This window comes from Pelodiscus sinensis, chromosome 2 (genome assembly GCF_052426305.1).
Source record: "Pelodiscus sinensis isolate ZL-2025 chromosome 2, ASM5242630v1, whole genome shotgun sequence".
NCBI lineage: Eukaryota > Metazoa > Chordata > Testudines > Trionychidae > Pelodiscus > Pelodiscus sinensis.
In genome coordinates this window covers 262,347,364-262,370,226 of record NC_143053.1, presented here as the reverse complement: position 1 = coordinate 262,370,226, position 22,863 = coordinate 262,347,364, and positions in this window count along the sequence as shown.

The following is a 22,863-nucleotide window of genomic DNA, read 5'->3' as shown; positions in this document are numbered from 1 at the left end:
TACTCCAGGGGCGGTCCTCCTTGCAAACATACAACACGGGGGCAGGAGGGGAACCGAGTGGGCCCAAGCCACACTTCTGTGGGGTCACCTGGGCTCAGGGGTGGAGGGCATGAGGTGTGGGGACAGTGGCCGGCCTGCCTGACCGACCCGTCCTTTCTTCTCTTCCCTGCAGCGGGACCAAGCACAAGACCCTCCAGTCCGGCAGCAGTGGCACCCCCAGCAGGCCAACCCCGGAGGCGCAGGCTGCGACACCGGGACCAGCTTCTGCGGCACCATGTGAATGCATCCATTGCAGAGCGGGTGCAGTGGTGGCAGGAGGGCTGGGCTGCCTTCCTCTCTGAGTGCCGAGGGATGTGCACCTCTATGGACATGCTCACGGCACATTTAGTGCACGCCATCCACTATGGCATGGCCGGACCCCATGCCCCCGCCATCCCTCCCGGAGCACAGCCCATGCCCCCTCCTATCCCTGCTCCTCTCCCAGCTCCTGCCCCTGCCTCTGCTCCTATCCCAGCTCCTGCCCGTGCTCCTGCCCACCTCCCCGTGCAGCCTGCCCTGACACGGTCTGCCCAGCGTGTGCAGGTCCGCCCCTGGAGAAGTGCTCACAGGGGCCACCCGTCCCAGTAACTGCCCCCCTCCCTGTCCCAGTTGAAGGTCTCCCCCCATCCCCTTGTAAATAAAAAGATTTCTGTGTTTCAGTTCATTCTTGTGTTGGTTATTGTGTTACTCTGGTAACTGTAAGAAATGATGTGAGATGCCAATTAGCCACTTAAATTTAACAGGGTTACAAACTGTGGACAACAAATTCTTTACTCTATCAGCGGGGGGGTCCTTTGTAAGTGGTCATTGGTTTGTGGCGCATAAAGAAATACTGAGACTTTTCAGTAAAATGTAAACCACAAACTATATTAACATAGCAACAAACAAGCAAGAACGGTTAAAAGATGCACACTACAGATTATTAAACATAGTCCAGGCGCAGGGAGGACAATTGGGTAGTGTTGCTGGCAACCTCAATCCTTTGGTCCTTCCGGGCCTCAGGAGAGGAACAGCCAGGAGATCCCTTGAAGATGACTGGAATCCAGTATGCTGAATTGAGCCTTCCACACGAACCCCGAATCCTCTTGGATGTACTTCGGGACAGGCGATGGGGGCCTAAACCCAAGCCTAAACTAAAAAGAAAAACCTTAACTAAGCCCGACGCACCCGACGAACAGTCATGATGACGGCCGATGTGCTTTGAACCGACTGTGACGGACCGGGCCGTGTCTGGGCACAGCTGAGGGCGTCCGCTCAGGGCGAATTGCTCAAATCCGGGGCTCCTTACAGCCCCCAGACTGGTGACCTCTCCAAACAGGCCACAAACCAGTCCCACAGAGCACTTCAGCAGCCTGCCTGAAGCCTCCCGAGCAAAACCCCTCCGACACCCCAGCAATATCCGTGCCCCAGATGGCCCCGGGCCTCATACACAGGTGCGGGGTCTTAGAACCCAATCCCACCTACCCCGAACAAGTCCTGTCCGGTTCCAAGAAACCAGCCACAGATCCCTGGTCAATTTACCCTCTGGACCTTACCCACAAATCACGCTGGGCCAATCCTTTAGAATCTATATCTAAAGGTTTATTATTACAGGAAAGAAAAGCCTGAGAGTAAGGTTATTAAAGTACAGTACGTTACATGCACCGAATCTCCCAGTCCTCGATGCAGGCTCTAGCAGAGATGTTGCAGCTGCTGGTTTAAAAGTTCTTATTGCACATCCTACGATCAGGATGGGTTCACAGGTCTTCCGGGCTCTTCAATCCCTGCAATGCTGCCTCTGGGATGAAGTGCTGAGCTGAGAACAAAATGGCATCGACCACATGGCCTCTTTATACCCCCTTCCTGGCCTCTTCTTGTATGCAGCAGGTCACCTGGTCAGAGGCCAATCTCTGTGTTCCCTGCTGGCTGCTCTCAGGACAGCCCCCATTCTTTGGGTGTGTCCATAGCCCATTGAGAACCATTGTTCCACAGGTAATTAGCATGTCCACAGGCTCCACAGGCTCGGCCCTGCCCAGTGCTTAACCACATGCAGGGAAATCTTCAGTTTCCACACAGATTACAGATCTACACACACAGACATTATATACTCACATAAACAGTGTACACAGGATCAGAAAACAACAAGCTCCCATTCAATACCCCACATGACTCCCTTTCATACAGATTTCTGGGGCCAACACCCCCACCTAGGGGTACAGCAGCGATCTGGCTGCTTCCCTCCAATTCGGTAATGTGACACCGACGCTTTACAATTGGGGGGGGGAGGTAAGGGGACGGGGTGGGAAAGGGTAGGAGATGGGAGGGAGTCGTCTGGGGAGACCCAGGCGACCCTACTATGGGGCTTGGGCGAACATGTCCACCAGGGCCTCTCTAATGCGCACTGAATCCTGGCGCGCCTTGCGGACTTGTGTGGGGCTGGTCGAATGTCTGTGCCTCGGCTGCCATTCATGCAGGGAGGAAGATCTCCCCACTGCGCTCCACAATGTTGTGGAGCACGCAGCACGCGGCCAGTACCTCCGTTGCATTCCGCTCACCCATCTCGAGACGGGCGAGCAAACAACGGAAGCGGGCTTTCAAACGTCTGAAGGCCAGCTCCACCGGATTTCAGGCCCGGTTGAGGCGGTCATTGAACCGGGCCTGGTTCTGGTCCGGCTGGCCCATTTTGGGCCGCATTAGCCAGGGCAGCAGGGGGTAGGCCGCGTCCCCGATGACGCAGATGGGCATAGGCACATCCCCGACAGTCAAGTCCCACCGGGGGAAGTAGGTGCCCGCCTCCAGCCTGCAAAAGAGTCCAGAGTTCCGGAGGATGCGGGCGTCGTGTGCCTGGCCGGACCAGCCCCTGTAGATGTCCAGGAAGCGTCCCCAGTGGTCCATAAGGGCCTGCAGAACAATGGAGTCATACCCCTTGCGGTTCATGAAATGGGCTGCTCAATACTCCGGGGCCCGGACGGGGATGTGGGTGGCGTCCAGGGCTCCCCCGCAGTTGGGGAACCCAAGGGCAGCGAAGCGAATGACTCTTTGGAGCAGGACATCATTGATGGCGTGGACGACCTGCAGAAGGGTGCAGAGAAACACAAGGGAACACATCACATATGGCAGGGGTGAGTGTGCGCTCCCTTGGGGCTCCCCTCCTTGATTCCCTCTGTCCACACACACACACACACACCAGGGCCCCCCTCGCCCTAAGACCCCCACCACCAGCGGGCCTGTGCAAGGGAGGGACGGCCCAAACCCCTGGGCGACCCAGCCTGGAGTCTTGGGTGTCCCTGGGCATGGAGTGCAGCACCCTCCCCCCATCTCACTCCCCCTGGGACTTACCTCCACGACTATCACTCCAATGGTGGATCTTCCCACCCCGAACTGCTGTGCCACCGAGTGGTAGCTGTCCGGTGTGGCCAGCTTCCAGAGATCGATGGCGACCCTCTTCTTCACCGGGATGGGTGCCCGCAGCCGGGTAGCGGCTCTCTGCAGCGCGGGGGTGAGCCAGGCGCACAGCTGCAGGAAGGTACGCTTTCTCATGCGGAAATTCCAGAGCCATTGCTGGTCGTCCCATTGTCCGAGGACCAGCCGGTCCCACCAGTCAGTGCTGGTGTCCAAACTCCAGACGGGCCTCTCCACGGTGGGGTGCTGATGCCACAGGGTTGCCAGGGCCTCCCTGGTGAGGGAGTCCAAAGCGATCTCTGCCTCCTGGTACGTGTACAGCAGGGCACCAGCCTGCAGCATGAGCTCCAGGCACCTGTACAGCTGCAACAGGGGCCCGAGCAGGCACATGGCCACCCACAGCTCCATGGCAGACAGAGCAGGGCAGAAAAAACAAAACTCCGGGAAAAGCTGTTGGGGGGCCAAAGGGTGGTGTCCCCAAAACTCAGAGGGTAACCACTGACCCTGGTAAGGGTGCCAGTCCCTGGCAGAGGTCCCAACGCAGGGGAGCTCAAGACCAATGGCTGTCCGGTGAGACCCCTTTAAGCATGTGTCTGGACGGAGCTCTGGCCCCGCCCCCGGAAAGGGCTGGTGGCCTTTGCCTTCTTCAACATGGATCCGGGCTTCTGCTTTTCCAGAAAAGCGCATCGTTATAATGGTAACTCCGGGGCCAATGTAGACGCTCTTTTTCCGGAAATACTTATAACGAAAACTATTCCGTTTTAAGCATTTCCGGAAATTCATGCCAGTGTAGACACATCCCTGTAGTGGGTACACCCACCCCTCCTTTTAGCTGGCTGACAGCAAGCAGCAGTTCAGCCCCTGCTTACACAGATGCAGCAGAAGCTGCAGTATGGCAGCGTGGGGCCATCACCTGCCCAGGGGCAGCTCAGTCTCCATGGCCAAAAACACGGTGTAAAGCAGAAAAACCCCCTGAAAATAAACTGCTATGGTGTCTGAGGAAGCAGGCAAGCCAGAAGCAGGAGCAGAGCAGCGGCTGTCCAGGGGGATCCCTTTAATCGTGCGTCTCTGCAAAGGGCATGCAGCAGCTCCTGGAAATAAAGGCTGCCCTATGCCCTGCCAGAAGCACTTCTGGATGCTCTTTTTCAATCCGCATAATGCAATCTAGATGCTCTTTTTCCACAGAGGCTTTTTCAAAAGGTACTTTTGAAAAAGCCTCTGTCGAAAAAGGCATGTAGTCTAGATGTAGCCAGAGTTTGCCCCAGAGAAAAGGCACTTTACACTAGGTGCCAGAGATGCTTGTACAGTCGAGGGGGGAGCATGACCCTCAACAACTTGGTCAAGAATGTGGGCATTTTGCCCTCTTGAAATAAAGAGCCTTCCTTGAAATATCCAAGGCCCTAGTTGGAGTGCCTATGCAAAACTAATTTATAGACAGTTGTAGATATGGATTCTGGAAAATTGTTTGAGTAATTGCTGGAGAACTAGCGGCAGCAGGCATCCCAAGTGCAGGAGCAGCAGGGTCAGTTATTACAGAAACTTACCACCCAACAGCAGGTGTAGTCCCAGCAGCAGTAGGAGCATGATTCTGGTCCCCAACGTGACAGGATCTGCCCAGCTAGCCTATAGGAACCTAGGCCCATGGGATGGTCTAGATGATCACCAGGTAAAGATGGCTATCCTTGATCAGGTGGGTGTAAGCCCAGACATGTACTGCCTGCACTTCCACTAGGAACGCTATCCCCCTGGGGGTAGGCCGAGGACTGTAGACCCAAAGTTCTGGGACTTGTGCTGGAAGTAGGTAGAACTAGAGTGCTGCACTGGGGTACAGGTGGCCAAAATGATGTTGATGGAGAAGTTTCTGCAAATTCTCCTCCCCCCTGCCCCGGAGGCCAAAGCTGGGTGAGACAGCACTAACGTAAATTGTTCAATGAGGTGGTCTCACTGATGGTGGACTATATGGCTTTCAGTGACCTGGGGGATGGAGGAAAGGGTACCTGGGGCCTCCCAGTGTGGAAAGAGAAAGGGCTGAGATCCTTCCCACCTTGGTGGGAAGTACACCCCTCCAACGGTATGATCCTGGCACCCAAAGATAGAGAAGGACCCTGGAAGCTGTCTATTCCCGGCATCTCCCCAGTGAGAGGAATGGGTCAACCCAAGATGGAGAAGGCAGGGGAGACAGAGTCACCAGATGCTATGAGTGCAGTCAGGAGGGGCACTTCAGGCACAAATGCCCCCATATGGATTGTACCTTCGGGCAAGTGTTGACTGTGGGTCAGAGGGCTAGAGATAGTGGTCCAGCCAAGGTGCTGCCTGAGGTCTGTGTGGAGGGGACCCTGGTTTCAGCCTTAGTGGACTCGGGCTGTAGCCAGATAGTGGTCCGAGGAGAGCTGGTAGCAGCCCCAGAGCCAATGGGAGACCCCATCCAGTTGCAGTGCGGGCACGGAGATGTACAATCTTACCCGACATCTTAGGTAAGGCTGGCCAACAGGCAGGAGGAAGGGGTTTGTCATGTGGGACTGGCCTCGAGGCTGGCCTAACCGATGATCTTGGGTTGAGAGTGGCAGGGGTTTCACCAGCTACTCCAGGGGTGGAGCCGGCAACAGCCACAAGAAACATGCAGGCACCTGCGAAGTGGGGGTTTGGTAGCACAAGGGAACAGCTGGGAATAGGAAGAAGGATCCTTCCCAGAAACAGGCATGTCGTGCTGGCCCGGGCCACCAGGTAAACCTCCTAATGAGAGTGGAATAGAGTGGGTAGGTGCTGAGGGGGACTTCATGAGGGAACAAAGGAAAGACAGAACTCTCAGTCGGGCCTGGGAGCAAGCGAGGGAGCTAGAGACTGAGGCGGGAGCACTTAGGCACCAAAGGCCCTGCTTCCATGTATGAAATGATCACCTGTACCGACTGGTTCAGGACCCTCAAACCAAGGAGGAATTATGGAAGCTCCTGGTCCCGAATAAGTATCAAAGAGGTGTATTACAATTGGGCCATGCTAACCCTTAGGGAGAGAGAAGACCTTGCAACAAGTAGCACAGAGGTTCTTTTGGCTGCGGATCCACCGTGAGGTGCGTGACTTCTGTGAGTCCTGCCGGGTAAGCCAGAGGGCTAACTTAAAGGGTGCACTGAAAGCCCTGTTGGTGGCATTACCAGTGGTGGGGGTTCCCTTCGAGTGAATTGGATTGGACCCTGAGAGAAGTCCACCACGGGATGCCAGTACATCCTCGTTATTGGAGACTTCGAGTATGTCTACACTACAAAGTTAATTCGAACTAACGGACGTAAGTTTGAATTAACTTGGATAGGCGCTACACTAGCGCTTTGCTAGTTCGAACTTAATTCAAACTAGCGGAGCGCTTAGTTCGAACTAGGGAAACCTCATTCCACGAGGACTAACCCTAGTTCGAATTAACTAGTTCGAATTAAGGGGTGTGTAGCCACTTAATTCGAACTAGTGGGAGGCTAGCCCTCCCAAGCTTTCCCTGGTGGCCACTCTGGGCACCACCAGGGAAACTTGTCTGCCCCCCTCCCAGACACGGACCCCTTAAAGGGGCACAGGCTGGCTACAGTGCCCATGCCAGGTGCAAGCCTGCCAGCACCCAGCCAGCAGACCCTAAACCTGGCACGGCTCGAGCCAGCCACCTGCTGCCACCCAGCCCTCTCCCTCTTCCCGGGACCAGGCTGGCGGCTCCCGGGAGCCTGCCCGGGACCACAAGAGGTGGGCGCCCGCCTGGTCTAGTTCGGACATCAGGGACCTCATCCACGACCTCCGCACTAGGCACAGGAAAGTGGCCGTCTAGGGCAGGAGAGCTGCCAGCCTGGCCACGCAGGAGCAGGTTTGCATGAAAATCAAGGTGGTCCACTGAGACCCTGAGCCCTGAGCTTAGAATGGCCGTACTGGGTCAGACCAAAGGTCCATCTAGTGCAGTAGCCTGTCTGCCGACAGCGGCCAACACCAGCTACCCCGTAGGTGATGGACCGAAGACAACGACAAAGCCATTTGTCTCGTACCATCCATCTCCAGCCTTCCACAAACTTAGGGCAGGGATACCACTTCTACCCCCTGGCTAATAGCATTCCATGGCCCCAACCTCCGTGACTTGATCTCACTTCTCTTTAAACTCTGTTCTAGTTCTAGCCTTCACAGCCTCCTGCAGCAAGGAGTTCCACAGGTTGACTCTTTGCTTTGTGAAGAACAACTTTCTGTTACTAGTTTGAAGCCTGCTACCCATTCCTTTCCTCTGGTGTCCTCTAGTCCTTCTAGTATGGGAACTAATGGAGAACATTCCTTTATGCACCCTCTCCACACCACTCTTGCTTTTATAGACCTCTATCATATCCCCCATCAGTCTCCTCTCTTCTAAGCTGAAAAGTCCCAGTCTCTTTAGCCTCTCTTCATATGGGACCTGTTCCAAACCCCTGATCATTTTAGTTGCCCTCCCCTCTCCCAGCCTCTCTCTTCCCCTCTCCCACCTCCTTTTCCCAGTCTCCCCCAGTTTTGTTCAATAAAGACAGTTGTCCTTTATTTTGTACATCAGAAAAGGGGGCTAGGGAGGGGTAAGTGGAAGGAGGTGAAGGAGGAATGGGGCACGAGCCCCCGATGGGGAGGACTGGGGTGGCTCTGCGGGCTCCTCGGGGTGGAAGCTCTCTTGCAGCCCCCTGATTGCACTCCCCCGGATGGCAGCCTGCGGCAAGTGCAGCCGGGCTGATGGCCGAGTGTGGGCACCCAGCGCACTTCAAGCCAGGACTGCTTTGCAAGCAGGGCACCCCTGAGAACTGTCTGTCCGGGGTAGGGGTCGGGTCCCTTTAAGCACAGCCCTTGGCTAGCCTGAGACAGCAGCTTCACACTCTAAGTCCTCCTCTGATGCCCTGCCGGCACTGCTTCCGGCCATCCTTAACCCCGGTTCAGGGTCCATTTAATGTGGACATGCTAGTTCGAATTAGCAAATACCATTGCCCCCACCCTAGCCTCAGAACTACTCAAGTTGTTTTCCTGAGTGGGGATACCAAAGGAGAACTTAACTGATCTGGGGACAAACGTGTCTTCCAGTCCGATGGCTGAGCTGCGTTGGCTACTGAATATCAAAGCCCTCTGGCCACAGTGTACCATGCCCAGACAGACAGGCTGGTAGAACATTTTAACCACATGTAACCCTTCTGCCAGGCCGAGTAAATAGCAGCAAGGGCCGGGTTCAGTATCTAGGGGTCTCCTCCCAACAAGGTAACACAACGCCGGCTCGAGCTCCCACCCAGTGACCTGGGAAATCTTACACACACCTTTGGGTGCCTCAAAAGAGGCAATTCTTCCCCTCTCGCAAGCACAGAGCCTCAGTATAGCAGCAAACCTTTAATAACATGAGGTAACCGACATCAGCATTAAATTGGGAAAACACCACGGATGTGTCTACACTGGCATCTTTTCCCGGAAATGCTTAAAACAGAACAGTTTTCATTATGGCTACGTCTACACTGGCCCCTTTTCCGGAAGGGGCATGCTAATTTTTGAAATCGGAAAAGGGAAATCCGCGGGGGATTTAAATATCCCCCACGGCATTTAAATAAAAATGTCCGCCGCTTTTTTCCGGCTTTTAGAAAAGCCGGAAAAGAGCGTCTACACTGGCCCCGATCCTCCAGAAAAGAGCTCTTTTCCGAAGGATCTCTTATTCCTACTTCGAATCATAGAATCATAGAATCATAGAATAATAGGACTGGAAGGGACCTCAAGAGGTCATCGAGTCCAGCCCCCCGCCGTCAAGGCAGGACCAAGCTCCGTCTACACCATCCCTGACAGATGTCTATCCAACCTGTTCTTAAATATCTCCAGAGAGGGAGATTCCACCACCTCCCTTGGCAATTTATTCCAATATTTGACCACCCTGACGGTTAGGAATTTTTTCCTAATGTCCAATCTAAACCTCCCCTGCTGCACTTTAAGCCCATTACTCCTTGTCCTGTCCTCAGAAACCAAGAGGAACAAATTTTCTCCTTCCTCCTTGTGACACCCTTTTAGATATTTGAAAACCGCTATCATGTCCCCCCTTAATCTTCTTTTTTCCAAACTAAACAAGCCCAGTTCATGAAGCCTGGCTTCATAGGTCATGTTCTCTAAACCTTTAATCATTCTTGTCGCTCTTCTCTGGACCCTTTCCAATTTCTCCACATCTTTCTTGAAATGTGGCGCCCAGAACTGGACACAGTACTCCAGCTGAGGCCTAACTAGCGCAGAGTAGAGCGGCAGAATGACTTCACGAGTTTTGCTTGCAACACACCTGTTGATACAACCTAGAATCATATTTGCTTTTTTTGCAACAGCATCACACTGTTGACTCATATTCAACTTGTGGTCCACTATGACCCCTAGATCTCTTTCCACCATGCTCCTTCCTAGACAGTCGCTTCCCATCTTGTATGTATGGAACTGATTGTTCCTTCCTAAGTGGAGCACTTTGCATTTCTCTTCATTAAACCTCATCCTGTTTACCTCTGACCATTTCTCTAACTTGCTAAGGTCATTTTGAATTATGTCCCTATCCTCCAAAGAAGTTGCAACCCCACCCAGTTTGGTATCATCTGCAAACTTAATAAGCGTACTCTCTATCCCAATATCTACATCATTGATGACGATATTGAACAGTACGGGTCCCAAAACAGACCCTTGAGGAACTCCACTTGTTATCCCTTTCCAGCAGGATTTAGAACCGTTAACAACAACTCTCTGACTACGGTTATCCAGCCAATTATGCACCCAACTTATCGTGGCCCTATCTAAGTTAGAGAATAAGAGATCCTTCGGAAAAGGGCTCTTTTCCGGAGGATCGGGGCCAGTGTAGACGCTCTTTTCCGGCTTTTTTAAGAGCCGGAAAAAAGCGGCGGACATTTTTATTTAAATGCCGCGGGGGATATTTAAATCCCCCGCGGACTTCCCTATTCCGATTTCAAAAATTAGCATGCTCCTTCCGGAAAAGGGGCCAGTGTAGACGTACCCTATAAGTATTTCCGGAAAAAAGGCGTCTACATTGGCAGGATGCTTTTCCGGAAAAGCCCTTGTCACATTACCGAATTGGAGGGAAGCAGCCAGATCGCTGCTGCACCCCTAGGTGGGGGTGTTGGCCCCAGAAATTGGTATAAAAGGGAGCCATGTGGGGTATTGAATTGGACCTTATCGTTTGTTGATCTTATGTACGCTATTTATGTGAGTGTATAATGTCTGTGTGTGTAGGTAGGAATCTGTAATCTGTGTGGAAGCTGAATATTTCTCTGAATGTGGTTAAGCATTGCTATGGACAGGCTGATTTAGCCAGGCCCTGTGGGACAATGGCACTTGATGGGCCAAAGACACACCCAAAGAATGGGGGCTGTCAGCTGAGAGCAGCCAGCAGGGAACACAGAGATTGGCCTCTGACCAGGTGACCTGCTGCATACAAGGAGAGGCCAGGAAGGGGGTATAAAGAGGCCATGTGGTCGATGCCATTTTGTTCTCAGCTCAGCACTTCATCCCAGAGGCAGCATTGCAGGGATTGAAGAGCCCGGAAGACCTGGGAACCCATCCTGACCCTAGGATGTGCAACAAGAACTTTTAAACCAGCAGCTGTAACATCTCTGCTAGCGCCTGCATCGAGAACTGGGAGATTCGGTGCATGTAACGTACTGTACTTTAATAACCTTACTCTCAGGCTTTTCTTTATTGTAATAACAAACCTTTAGATGGTAGATTCTAAAGGATTGGCCCAGCGTGATTTGTGGGTAAGGTCCAGAGGGTAAATTGACCAGGGATCTGTGGCTGGTTTCTTGGAACCGGACAGAACTTGTTTGGGGTAGGTGGGATTGGGTGCTAGGACCTCCCCCCCCCCACCTGTGTGTAGGCCCGGGGCCATCTGGGGCACGGATATTGCTGGGGTGTCGGAGGGGTTTTGCTCGGGAGGCTTCAGGCAGGCAGCTGAAGTGCTCTGTGGGACTGGTTTGTGGCCTGTTTGGAGAGGTCACCAGTCTGGGAGCTGTAAGGAGCCCCGGATTTGAGCAATTCGCCCTGAGCGGATGCCCTCAGCTGTGCCCAGACACGGCCCGGTCCTTCACAGCCCTTTTCCCGGAAAATCGTCTGTGGCCACTGTAGACGCGCTTTTCCGGAAAAAAGCCCCGATCGTCATTTTCGCAATCAGGGCTTTTTTCCGGAAAAGACTACTGTACTGTCTACACTGGCCCTTTTCCGGAACAGTGTTCTGGAAAAAGGACTTTTGCCCGAGTGGGAGCAGCATAGTTTTTTCAGAAAAACACTGACAATTTTACAGTAGATCGTCACTGCTTTTCCTGAAATTCAAGCGGCCAGTGTAGACAGCTCGCAGCTTATTCCGGAAAAGCGGCTGCTTTTCCGGAATAAGTGGCCCAGTGTAGGCACAGCCCAAGAGTCTCTGCCCCGGGTCAGTGCCGCCACTGGGTTCAAAAGTTTACCCAGCAGAGTTTCACCATCCCAACCTGGAGGGGTGGGGGATCGATGCACCTTACGTGGTCCGCTGGTTGCTCCGCCGATGACTCCGCCTCTCCGTGGGGTTCTGCCGCCGCTGCCACCACGAGTCACTCCACCACACTGCACCTGTCATCCAGTGAGCCGCCTCCACTGTCCTGCTCTGCCAACCGTCTTGGTCCACGCCCCTGGCTGCCTGCTGGTTGCTCCTGCGGCTGCTCCACTGGCTGTCTGCTGCCACTCCTACCAGCCACAGGTCATCCCCGTCAGCCACTCTGCTGCCTGCCCGCACTCGCAGGTCGCCCCGCCAGCTGCTCTGCTGTCCGCCTGCACTTGCTGGTTGTCCTTTGCAAACTGCTCTGCTAGTAGCCCAGCAGCTTAGCACCAGGCTCCCCTCAGCAACAGTGATTTCAGCTCTCGTCCACAGCACAGCGCCAGGCTCCCCTCAGCAACAGTGATTTCAGCTTAACTGCAGTACAGCACCAGGCTCCCCACAGCACACAGTGATTTCAGCTCAAACAGAAAAGCCTCAACACTAGTGCTCCACTAGCCCACAGTGAAGTTAACTCCACAGCTCATAACTAGGGTGTGTCTAGACTACATGCCTCTGTCGTCAGAGGCATGTAGATTAGACAGACTGGCAGAGGGAAATGAAGCCGCGATTAAAATAATCACGGCTTCATTTAAATTTACATGGCTGCCACACTCAGCTGTCAATCAGCTGATCAGCTGAGCGCACTAGTCTGGACCCGACATGCCGACATCAAAGCCTTTTGTCAACACCCCCCTTATACCTCATAGAAAAGGCTCAGTGCTAATACTCCATTGGCCCACAGCAAAATCAGCTCAGCAGCTTGCAATTAGATTCCTCATAGAATCCAAACTATCTCTGATATTCCACAGTGGACAGAGAAAGGGGTACACTCAATAGTCTTTACAAACTCAGACAAGGCAGCACCAACACCACCAAGTACCCAGCCTCTCTCAATTTGACTTGGTTTGGAACCCATGCCCCTTGTCTAGCGAGTTCTACTTAATTTATGGTGAATCCCTCTGTCATTAACAGTTCCACTATTCCATTGTCCTTGATTCACATAATCAGGGTAACAACACTTTTATCCCCCCTGCCTCAATAACAGAGAGACTGGGGATCCCACAGTGGCCAAAGTGACCATTTGGGCTGCTGTGGCACATACTAGACAGGGTGGGTGTGTCTATGCAAATTGGGCTCAGCCCCTGAAGTCTCTTTGCACCACTTGCCACAGTTCACCACCAGATGTCAGAGTAGAGTTTACCCTGACCCCGCTTACACAAACATTAAAGTCTATGATCCAGAAATTTGTGGAGGAAGACCCCTGCAACTGGGACAAGCTCCTCCCAGCCTTACTGTTCGCAATAGGTGAGGTACCCCAGGTGTCTACGGGTTTTTCACCCTTTGAGCTCCTGTATGGGGGACAACTGCATGGAATAGTCGACCTCTTGAAGGAATGCTGAGAGGAACAGAGTTCCGGGTTGTGGGCACTGTTCCCTATGTGCTACACCTACGAGGGTGCCTACAAAAGTTGGGAGAGTTTGCTAGATCCAATCTCCTACAGCCCCAAGTGACACAGACATGCTATTATAGCTGGGGGATGAAACCTTGGTCTTTTGAGCCAGGGCACTACATGCTCCTCCGGTTACCCTCCAAGGAGTCTCAGCTTTTGCCAAGTGGCAGGGCTCATTCGAGGTTCTGTGAAGGGTAAGGCCAGTGGACTGCGAAGTGAGACTGATGAGGAAGAAAAGGGACGTCCGAATCTATCATGTGAACCTGTTGAAGAAGTGGAAAAGGCAAGAAGGCTTCCTGATTGCCCCGTACCCACCAGACCTGGAATTGGGACCCCTGGTCAAGGACTCCATGACTATGGCACAGGTCACAATGGGAGAACTGGACCCAGAGCAACAGGAAGAGCTACTGAGGATAGTCCACAGCTTCTCCCACGTCCTATCCTCCCAATCTGGATGGACCACTGTGGTCAGGCACCACATAGCCACTCTACCAGGCCACAAGGTACATGACCAACATTGACCACTGCCCAAAAAGATGTGGGAGGCTATCCAAAAGGAACTCCAGTCTGTGATAAAGATGGGAATCATACAGTGACTGGAGAAGTCCCATTGTGCTGTAGACAGGACCATACATTTTTTGTACTGATTTCTGCAAGGTAAACATCTTCTCATGCTTTGATGCTTCTCCAATGCCAATGTTTGACAAGTTGTTGGAGGGGCTGGCCAATGCAAGATGCATATCTATCTTAGATCTAACTAAAGGATATAGGCAGATCCCCCTAACGCCAGCGTCCAAAGAGAAGACGGCCTTCTCCACCCCCTTTGGGCTCTATCAGTTCATCACTATGCCCTTTGGCTTCCATGCGGCTGCTGCAATGTTCCAGCTCCTGATGGATTGGCTACTGCAACCTCATTATTTGTAGGCTGCAGCTTATATAGACTAGATAAATGTGGTTAGAACACCTTCGACATCTAGGCTGCGTCTACATTGGCCCCTATTTCGTAATAGGGATGCTAATGTAGCACTTTGGAATAGGCAAATCCACGGGGGATATTTAAATATCCCCCGCGGCATTTGCATTAACATGGCTGCCGCTTTTTTCCGGCTTGTAGATAAGCCAGAGAAAAGCGCCAGTCTGGACGCGATCCTCCGGAAAAGAGCTTATTTTCCGGAGGATCGCATCCAGACTGGCGCTTTTCTCCGGCTTATCTACAAGCCAGAAAAAAGCAGCAGCCATGTTAATGCAAATCCCGCAGGGGATATTTAAATCCCCCGCGGATTTGCCTATTCCAAAGTGCTACATTAGCATCCCTATTACGAAATAGGGGCCAATGTAGACACAGCCCTAGAGTCCATGTTAAAGGCAGTAGGGGATGTGGGACTCATGGCAAACCCGGGGAAGTGCCATTTGGGGAGACATGAAGGCTATGTCTAGACTGCAGGCTTCTTTCGAAAGAGGCTCTTTCGAAAGCATCTTTCGAAAGAGCCTCTTTCGAAAGATCGCGTCTAGACTGCAGGCGGATCTTTCGAAAGAGAAATCCGCTTTTTCGAAAGAGAGCACCCAGCGAGTCTGGATGCTCTCTTTCGAAGACGGCCTCTTTACATTGAAGAACGCCTTCTTTCGAAAGAGGAACTTTCAAAAGAAGGCGTTCTTCCTCGTAAATTGAGGTTTACCGCCATCGAAAGAAAAGCCGCGTTCTTTCGAAATAATTTTGAAAGAACGCGGCTTGAGTCTGGACGCAGGGGAAGTTTTTTCGGGAAAAGGCTACTAACTTTTCCCGAAAAAAACCCTGAGTCTGGACACGGCCGAAGTGACCTACTTGTGGTACAGTCAGGTGAGGAACTCTTTGCCCACTGACAGATAAAGTAAGAGCCTTTACTCCTCTCCCGCCCCCACCAAGAAACAGCTACACCAATTTTCAGGCCTGACAGGGTATTATCACCACTTTGTGCCTGATTTTGCAATGTTGGCAGCACCCTTACCAGATTTAACTAAGAACTCGGAGCCAAAGAAAGTATGGTGGTCTCACACCTGCGAAAGTGTGAAAGGCCGGCTAATAAAGGCCTCAGTTTCATTTCAGCCAGACTTCTCAGAGCTCTTTATCCTCCAGACCGATGCATCTGAAAGGATATTAGGGGCTGTACTGTCCCAGGAAGTCAAAGGAGAGGAATACCCCATACTGTATATGAGTCACAAGCTGTTTCCACGTGAACAGAAATATGCTACCATAGAGCAGGAAACTCTGGCAATAAAATGGGCCATGGAACTACTTCCAGTTAGTAAGGGTATGTCTACCCTACAGCATTAATTCAAACTAACTTAATTCGAATTAGTTAATTCAAACTAAGCTAATTCAAATTAGTACATCTAGATCTAGGGTATGTCTACACTAGTTCGTTAGTTCGAGCTAGGTAGGCAAATGAGGGCAACCGGAGTTGCAAATGAAGCCTGGGATTTAAATATCCCGGGCTTCATTTGCATCTACCCGGGCGCTGCCATTTTTAAGTCCTCCTTAGTCCGAACTCCATGCCCGCGGCTACAAGCGGCACGGAGTAGGTAGTTCGAATTAGGATTTCTAATTCAAACTACTGGTACACATCGTTCCACAAGGAGTAACGGTAGTTCGAATTAGAAATCCTAATTCGAACTACCTACTTCATGCCGCATGTAGCCGCGGGCACGGAGTTCGGACTAAGGGGGACTTAAAAATGGCAGCGCCCGGGAAGATGCAAATGAAGCCCGGGATATTTAAATCCCTAGCTTCATTTGCAACTCCGGTTGCCCTCCTTTGCCTACCTAGCTCGAACTAACGAACTAGTGTAGACATACCCCTAAAAACTAATTCAAATTAGCATTTTGCTAATTCGAAATAGAATGCCCACATTGAGTGGACCCTGAACCGAGGTTAAGGATGGCCGGAAGCAGTGCCGGCAGGGCATCAGGTTAGGACTTAGAGTGTGGAGATGCTGTCTCAGGCTAGCCGAGGGCTGTGATTAAAGGGAACCTACCCCCACCCTGGACAGACAGTTCTCAGGGGTGCCCCGCTTGCAAAGCAGTCCTGGCTTGGAGTGCCCTGAGTGCCCACACTCGGCACATCACAGCACTCGGCCATCAGACCGGCTGCACTTGCCGCAGGCTGCCATCTGGGAAGAGGGGGCAATCGGGGGGGTTTGAGGATCCAGGAGGCCCTGCAGGAGTGCTTCCGCCCCTAGGAGCCCGCAGAGCTACTGCAGTCCTCCCCATTGGGGGCTCGTGCCCCATTCCTCCCTCACCTCCTTCCACTTACCCCTCCCTAGCCCCTCTTCCTGATGTAAAAAGTAAAGGACACGTGTTTTCAAAAATAGAAACTCTCTTTATTTAACAAAACTGGGGGGGCGGATTAACCTCTGGGGAGACTGGGAAAAGGAGGTGGGAGAGGGGAAGAGTGAGGATGGTAGAGGGGAGGTGGAAACCTGGGAGGAGGGAGCTTGAAGGGGGAAGCCTGGAGAAGAAGGAGAAGGGGAAGGATAAAACAATGGTACGCCATATCTTCAGAATTGTGTACAGATGTGGTCTCTTCACCTCAAAAAAGATATTTTGGCCTTGGGAACGGTTCAGAAAAGGGCAACTACAATGATCAGGGATTTAGAACAGGTCCCATCTGAAGAGAGGCTAAAGAGACGGGGACTTTTCAGCTTAGAAAAGAGGAGACTGAGGGGGGATATGATAGAGGTCTATAAAAGCACGAGTGGTGTGGAGAGGGTGAATAAAGAAAAGTTCTTCATTGGTTCCCATACTAGAAGGACTAGAGGACACCAAATGGAACGAATGGGTAGCAGGTTTCAAACTAATAAGCGAAAGTTCTTCTTCACACAGCACGTAGTCAACCTGTGGAACTTATTGCCACAGGAGGCTGTGAAGGCTAGGACTAGAACAGAGTTTAAAGAGAAGTTAAATAAATTCATGGAGGTTGGGTCTGTTGGGATTTTGTGGTTCCCAGAGAGTCAGGTGCTGGGCAGAATCAAGGGTCTTCGATAGTTCAATTCAATTCAACAAGACATTTTTCAGTGTGCACAAAGGGAGAGCCCCTGGTACTAAAATTAGCCAGAGCCCCTCGAGCAAGGAGCCCCTCCCCTTGCTGTTTTATAGCACATGGCAGTTACAGGTTACATAACACAAACTTCTAAACCAATCAGATTCAACCTTTCCATATATTGCTTTGTTTGTCACATGCTTGTACTTCTCCACTCCACATGTTGAGATCACCCCCCTCCCCTTGGCTTTCTCTAGACTGTTCCTAGGGTGGTGAGCCACAGCATGCTTCTTTATGCATATCTACTTTCCAAACCACGTTTTGTTTAAAATGAACACACGAATACCCTTCAGGTCCATGGAGTGCTATTAGCCAGAGGGTAGGAATGGTGTTCCTGGCCTCTGTTTGTGGAAGGCTGGACATGGATGGCACAAGACAAATCGCTTGGTCATTGTCTGCGGTCCATCCCCTCCAGGGTACCTAGTCCCACCCCACAGCCCTGCTGGGCATGCTCAAAAGAGAGGTCAGGAATAAAAGCCCAGGGAGTCAGCCACTTGGGGATAGGCACGAGTGGGGAAGGAGCTCCTGACCAGACACCGCCACTGCTTCAGCAGCTGCCCAAGCTATCGCCTCAGCAGCTGCCACCACTTCAGCCACTCCAGCAGCCGCAGTCCCAGAGACATCACCAGACCAGGAGGCCATTGGACTGGGACTGACATGCTGAACTGCAAGATGGGAATAAAGCAGAATGCTTGTCGTGGTACAAAGTAGCCCAGGATGGTAGATTGTCCTTCAGAGGCTCATTGCACGAGGAGTAACAGTTAAATCGAGGGAAGGATTTTCTAATGGAATACCGGTTTACACGCTGTGCAGTAATTCGGGTTACCAGCTTTTTAAAATGGCGACCGGCCGCGAATATGCTAATCAAGCGCGGAATATTTAAATCCCACGCTTCATTAATAACTTCGGTATGCTTCATTTGCCTCCCGAGTCTGAACTAGGGGACAAGTGTAGACATACCCTTACTGTACTTGCAATAGTAATTTTGTTTTGATAAACCAGTATTGGTTGTGTCCTTAAACCTATGTGCCTAATTATCCAGGAGGAGCAGAGCCCATTGTTCTCTGGGGATTCCCTCCGTGTGTTTTCACCAACTTCAATCAAAATGGAGATTGGGGTTGTGGGGTGGAGGAGAAGTTTCGCCTTTCAAAGGGGCTTCCCAAGTGATCTCTTCCCTTGAAAAGGGTTTATTTTATATTTTTAACTCACTTGGGGGGTGGCAGCATTTTCCTTTTGGGTCTCAGGGAAACTGAGAGTGGACAAGCTTGTCTCTGGGGAGTTACAGAGGCAGGTTCATACAGAGTTTATTCTGCTAGCCAGCCCCCATCTCTGCACTTGACGTATCCGGTTGGGGGATTGAGCCGTGACACCAAGCCTGCCTCAGAACCACGTGAGTCCAAATGTTCTCTTGAGAACCCTGCTGTGCACCTGCTGTACAGTGACCACTTTAAAGCCCAACTTTGGCCTTGCACAGAACACATCTCCACTGTCTTTACAGAGACCTCTGCTGCATGTTAACAGATTAGGTTTAGCTTTAACACAATGCATCTCCTTTAATGGGTGCTCCTGTAACTTTGTGTTACAGTAGGAAAAGCAGGCAGCCTGCTGTGAACTCTCCCATGGCATGGGATGTCCAGGAGCAGTCTCTCGCACAGACCCACAGTAGAAAATGGGAAAGAGAAGATATATTCAAGGAGCATATGGAGTGGAGGAATATGTTGCTGGAGGAGATGCAGGTGGAATGGCAGGACAGAGTAGCAGGACGGCAGGAGGAGAGGAGAGGAGAAGAGGGAGAAGAGAGGAGAGGGGAGCATGCAGGGAACTGCAAGTAAAGAACAGGAGAATATCTTTGCCTTCTTGATGGCAAGCAATGGAGTGCCTTGTGTCATGTTTGGAGAAGAACCCCCTCTGAATCCCTCCACCCTTTGCAAAGCAACTTTGCCTCCTCACCAAGTTCCATAGTCTCAGGACACAGGGGTGCAGGGGAGAAGGACTTAAGGGAAAGGAGAAGGACTCCTCGTGAAATGAGGAGTAACAGTAGTTCGAACTAGCCTAGTTCGAGGAAGCCTAGTTTGAACTACCTAGTTCGTGCCCCGTGTAGCCGCGCTGCACGGGGTTCGAACCAGCAGGGTTTTAAAAATGGCGGCTCCCCGCTTATGCAAATGAAGCCCGGGAAATTCAAATCCCAGGCTTCATTTCCAAGTGCGGTATGCCTACATTACCCCGCTAGTTCGAACTAGGAGGGTAGTGTTGACATACCCTGAGTGCTCACTTTAGAGCCCACCATGGACTTCTTTTCTGTCTTCCCTAAATAAAAACCACGATCTCTGAACAGCAGTCTCTTTATTGATTATGTTGCAGAAGTAGGGTGGGGGGAGAGGGGTTAATAGGTAAACACACTGAATGCAGGGGTATCTCATTGAGCACAATAGCCAACACTTTCATAAAACTACCTTTCAGAACCTCTGGGTATGTCTACACTACAAAGTTAATTCAAACTAACAGACCGCAGGCTCACCTGTAGGTCTTTGTTGAAACAGTCCTACCTCTCAGGTTGTACCTCGAAGCTCCTGGTGGAGGCCGGTTTGGTAACAGTCTGGTATGAGAGGCTGCCGCCTCGGTCCGCTGAACCTCGTCCTCAGGTGATTCCTCCGGGGAGGGGTCCTGGGTGATGGGCTTCCCACCGAGCTGCCAGGCAATTCTTTCTGCGATGTTCCTTCACGAACACGTAGTCGCCTGGTTGGATGTAGGTACTGGGAGGGCTTCCTTTACCTGCAGGTGCAAGCTCTCCTAACCGTCATTTTATGTCTAGGTTTCTTCTTTCTGTGTGGCCACTAGCCTGTGGGCCTCCTGCAACATTAAACTGCTTACAAATCACACATGAATTAGATACACTTGCAGCTTCTAGGTGCACACCTGGGGCATACCATTGTTTTGGGATCTGTGAGGCCACCCCCCTTTTGCTCATGTGTGTCATCTGATGAGACACCTGAGCAAGCTGCCGTGTGAGAGATCTTGGGGCGACTGGGCGGCCATCAGGTGCAACCATTATCCCAGCTGGGGATAAGGAGCAGCCTGCTTTCTCCCAAAGGGTTTTCTCCGCAGGGTGAGTAGCTTGCTGTAGTTCTATCAGGTCCTGCAAAGAAACAGGGAGGGAAAGAGAGACCAGAATCTGAAAGGGAGCCAGAGGTCCATGTGCTGCTGCATGTCTGGCCGCTGCATCAGCATTCCCATTACCCAGAGAAACAGGATCAGTGGCACCTGTGTGGGCTGAACAATGGGTAATAGAGAGGGATGTGGGTAGCTGAATGGCATCAAGGATAAGGGGACCATGAGAGATAGCGGAGCCAGAAGAGGTAAGGAAACCTCGTCGTTTCCAAATTTGTCCTGTGGCGTGACAGACAGAGAAAGCATACTCTGAGTCAGTATAAATGGCAGCAGACTGTCCAGAAGCTAAAAGGCAAGCATGAATTAAAGCGATGAGCTCAGCAGCCTGAGCTGATTTGATTCCTGGAAGAGAAAAGGGGCCTCTAAAACATCATTATCTGAGACCACTGCATATCCAGCCTCTAGTTTACCAACTGAATTTCTTTTACATGAGCCATCAGTGTACAATACAAGATCTGCATTTTCCAGGGGTTGATCAGACAAATCTTGGCGAGGCTTCACACAGTGCTCAAGCAATTCTTCACAGTTATGGGCGTGTGGTTCACCATCAGAGGGTAAAGGAAAAAGAGTAGCTGGGTTAAGTACCTTAGGGTATGTCTACACTACAGCACTAATTCAAACTGCTTAATTCAAACTAGGCGTTAGTCCTCGTGGAATGAGGTTTACCTAGTTAGAATTAAACGCTCCGCTAGTTCCAATTAAGTTCCAACTAGCGGTTTGCTAGTGTAGCACCTATCAAAGTTAATTCAACTAGCGTCTGTTAGTTCAAATTAACTTTGTAGTGTAGACATACCCTCTCATCTTTGAATTACCATGTTTGGGGAAGAGAGGATAACATTCTCATACCGGGTTTGTCTCTGAACAGACAGGTGCTGGGTGCAGTGTCACTGTAAGAGAGCAGAGACAGCATGAGGAACCTGTAAGGTCAGCAGTAGCTGCAACTGCCCTCAGGCAAGGTGGGAACCCACGGGCTACTGAGTCCAGTGTTGCAGAAAAATAAGCTACTGGACGAGGTGTGGGTCCAAGGGGTTGACAGAGAACTCCAGCTGCAATTCCATCCTGTTCATGGCAAAATAGAGTAAAGGGCTGGCTATGATTAGGTAAGCCCAGAGTGGGTGGCTGTGAGAGAAGAGTTTTAAGGGAAAGGGAAGCAGATTCACATTCTGGGGACCAGGTCACTGGGTCAGGAGCTGAGTCTAAGAGTAGAATAGTAAGGGGTCTGGTGAGTCCAGAAAGGTTAGGAATCCATTGCCTGCAATATCCTGCTGCACCCAGAAATTTGTGTACCTGACTTTGGTGAAAGGGTGAGGAATGGAAAGAACTTGTGAGACTCGCTCAGGTGTTAACTGGCGGACATCTCCTGAAAGTAAATGTCCCAAGTACTGAACTCTTTCTTTTACAAACTGCAATTTGGCTTTGGAAGCCTTGTGAGCCTTTTCAACAAGACACTTTAACACATACGAGGTATCAGTTTTACATCCTTCCTCAGTTTTTCTAGCAATTAACACATCATCAACATACTGACCTAACACAGAACTGTAGGGAAGAGGGATAGAATTAAGGTCAGCTTTTTAAAAATTGAGAAAACAGAGTGGGGCTTTCACAATAACCTGGGGGAAGACGTGTCCAGGTTAATTGCTGACCCTGAAAGGAAAAGGCAAAGAGAAATTGGGAATTCTTATGCACTGGAATAGAAAAGAAGGCAGAACATAAATCTATTACAGAGAACCATTTAGAAGTGGGTGGAATAGAGGAAAGAATAGTAGCAGGGTTAGGTACTACTGCAAATCTAGGGATTACAAACTTGTTAATGGCTCTTAGGTCTTGTACAAATCTATAGATTTGCTTTTTCACAGGTAGTACAGGTGTATCACATGGTGAAGTTGTATAAACGAGTATCCCTTGTTCAAGGAGGGAAGAGATTACAGGCTTAATGCCCTCTTGTGCCTCCCTAGACAATAGATACAGGGGTACCCTCGGGAAAGGCTTGTTGTGTCTGTATGTTGCTTGCACTGGTGTTGCAGAGGCTAGCAACCCCACTTCATTCGCGTGGGCTGCCCACAATGTCTCTGGGACATCTGAGAGGTCCAGGAGGGGTGTATGTCCTGAGGTCTCATCAGATTCCTCTGAGAGTAGTAATGCCATCAAATTTGGAGCCTGATGGGGGGGGGGGGGAAGGTCAACAAATATCCCTTCCTC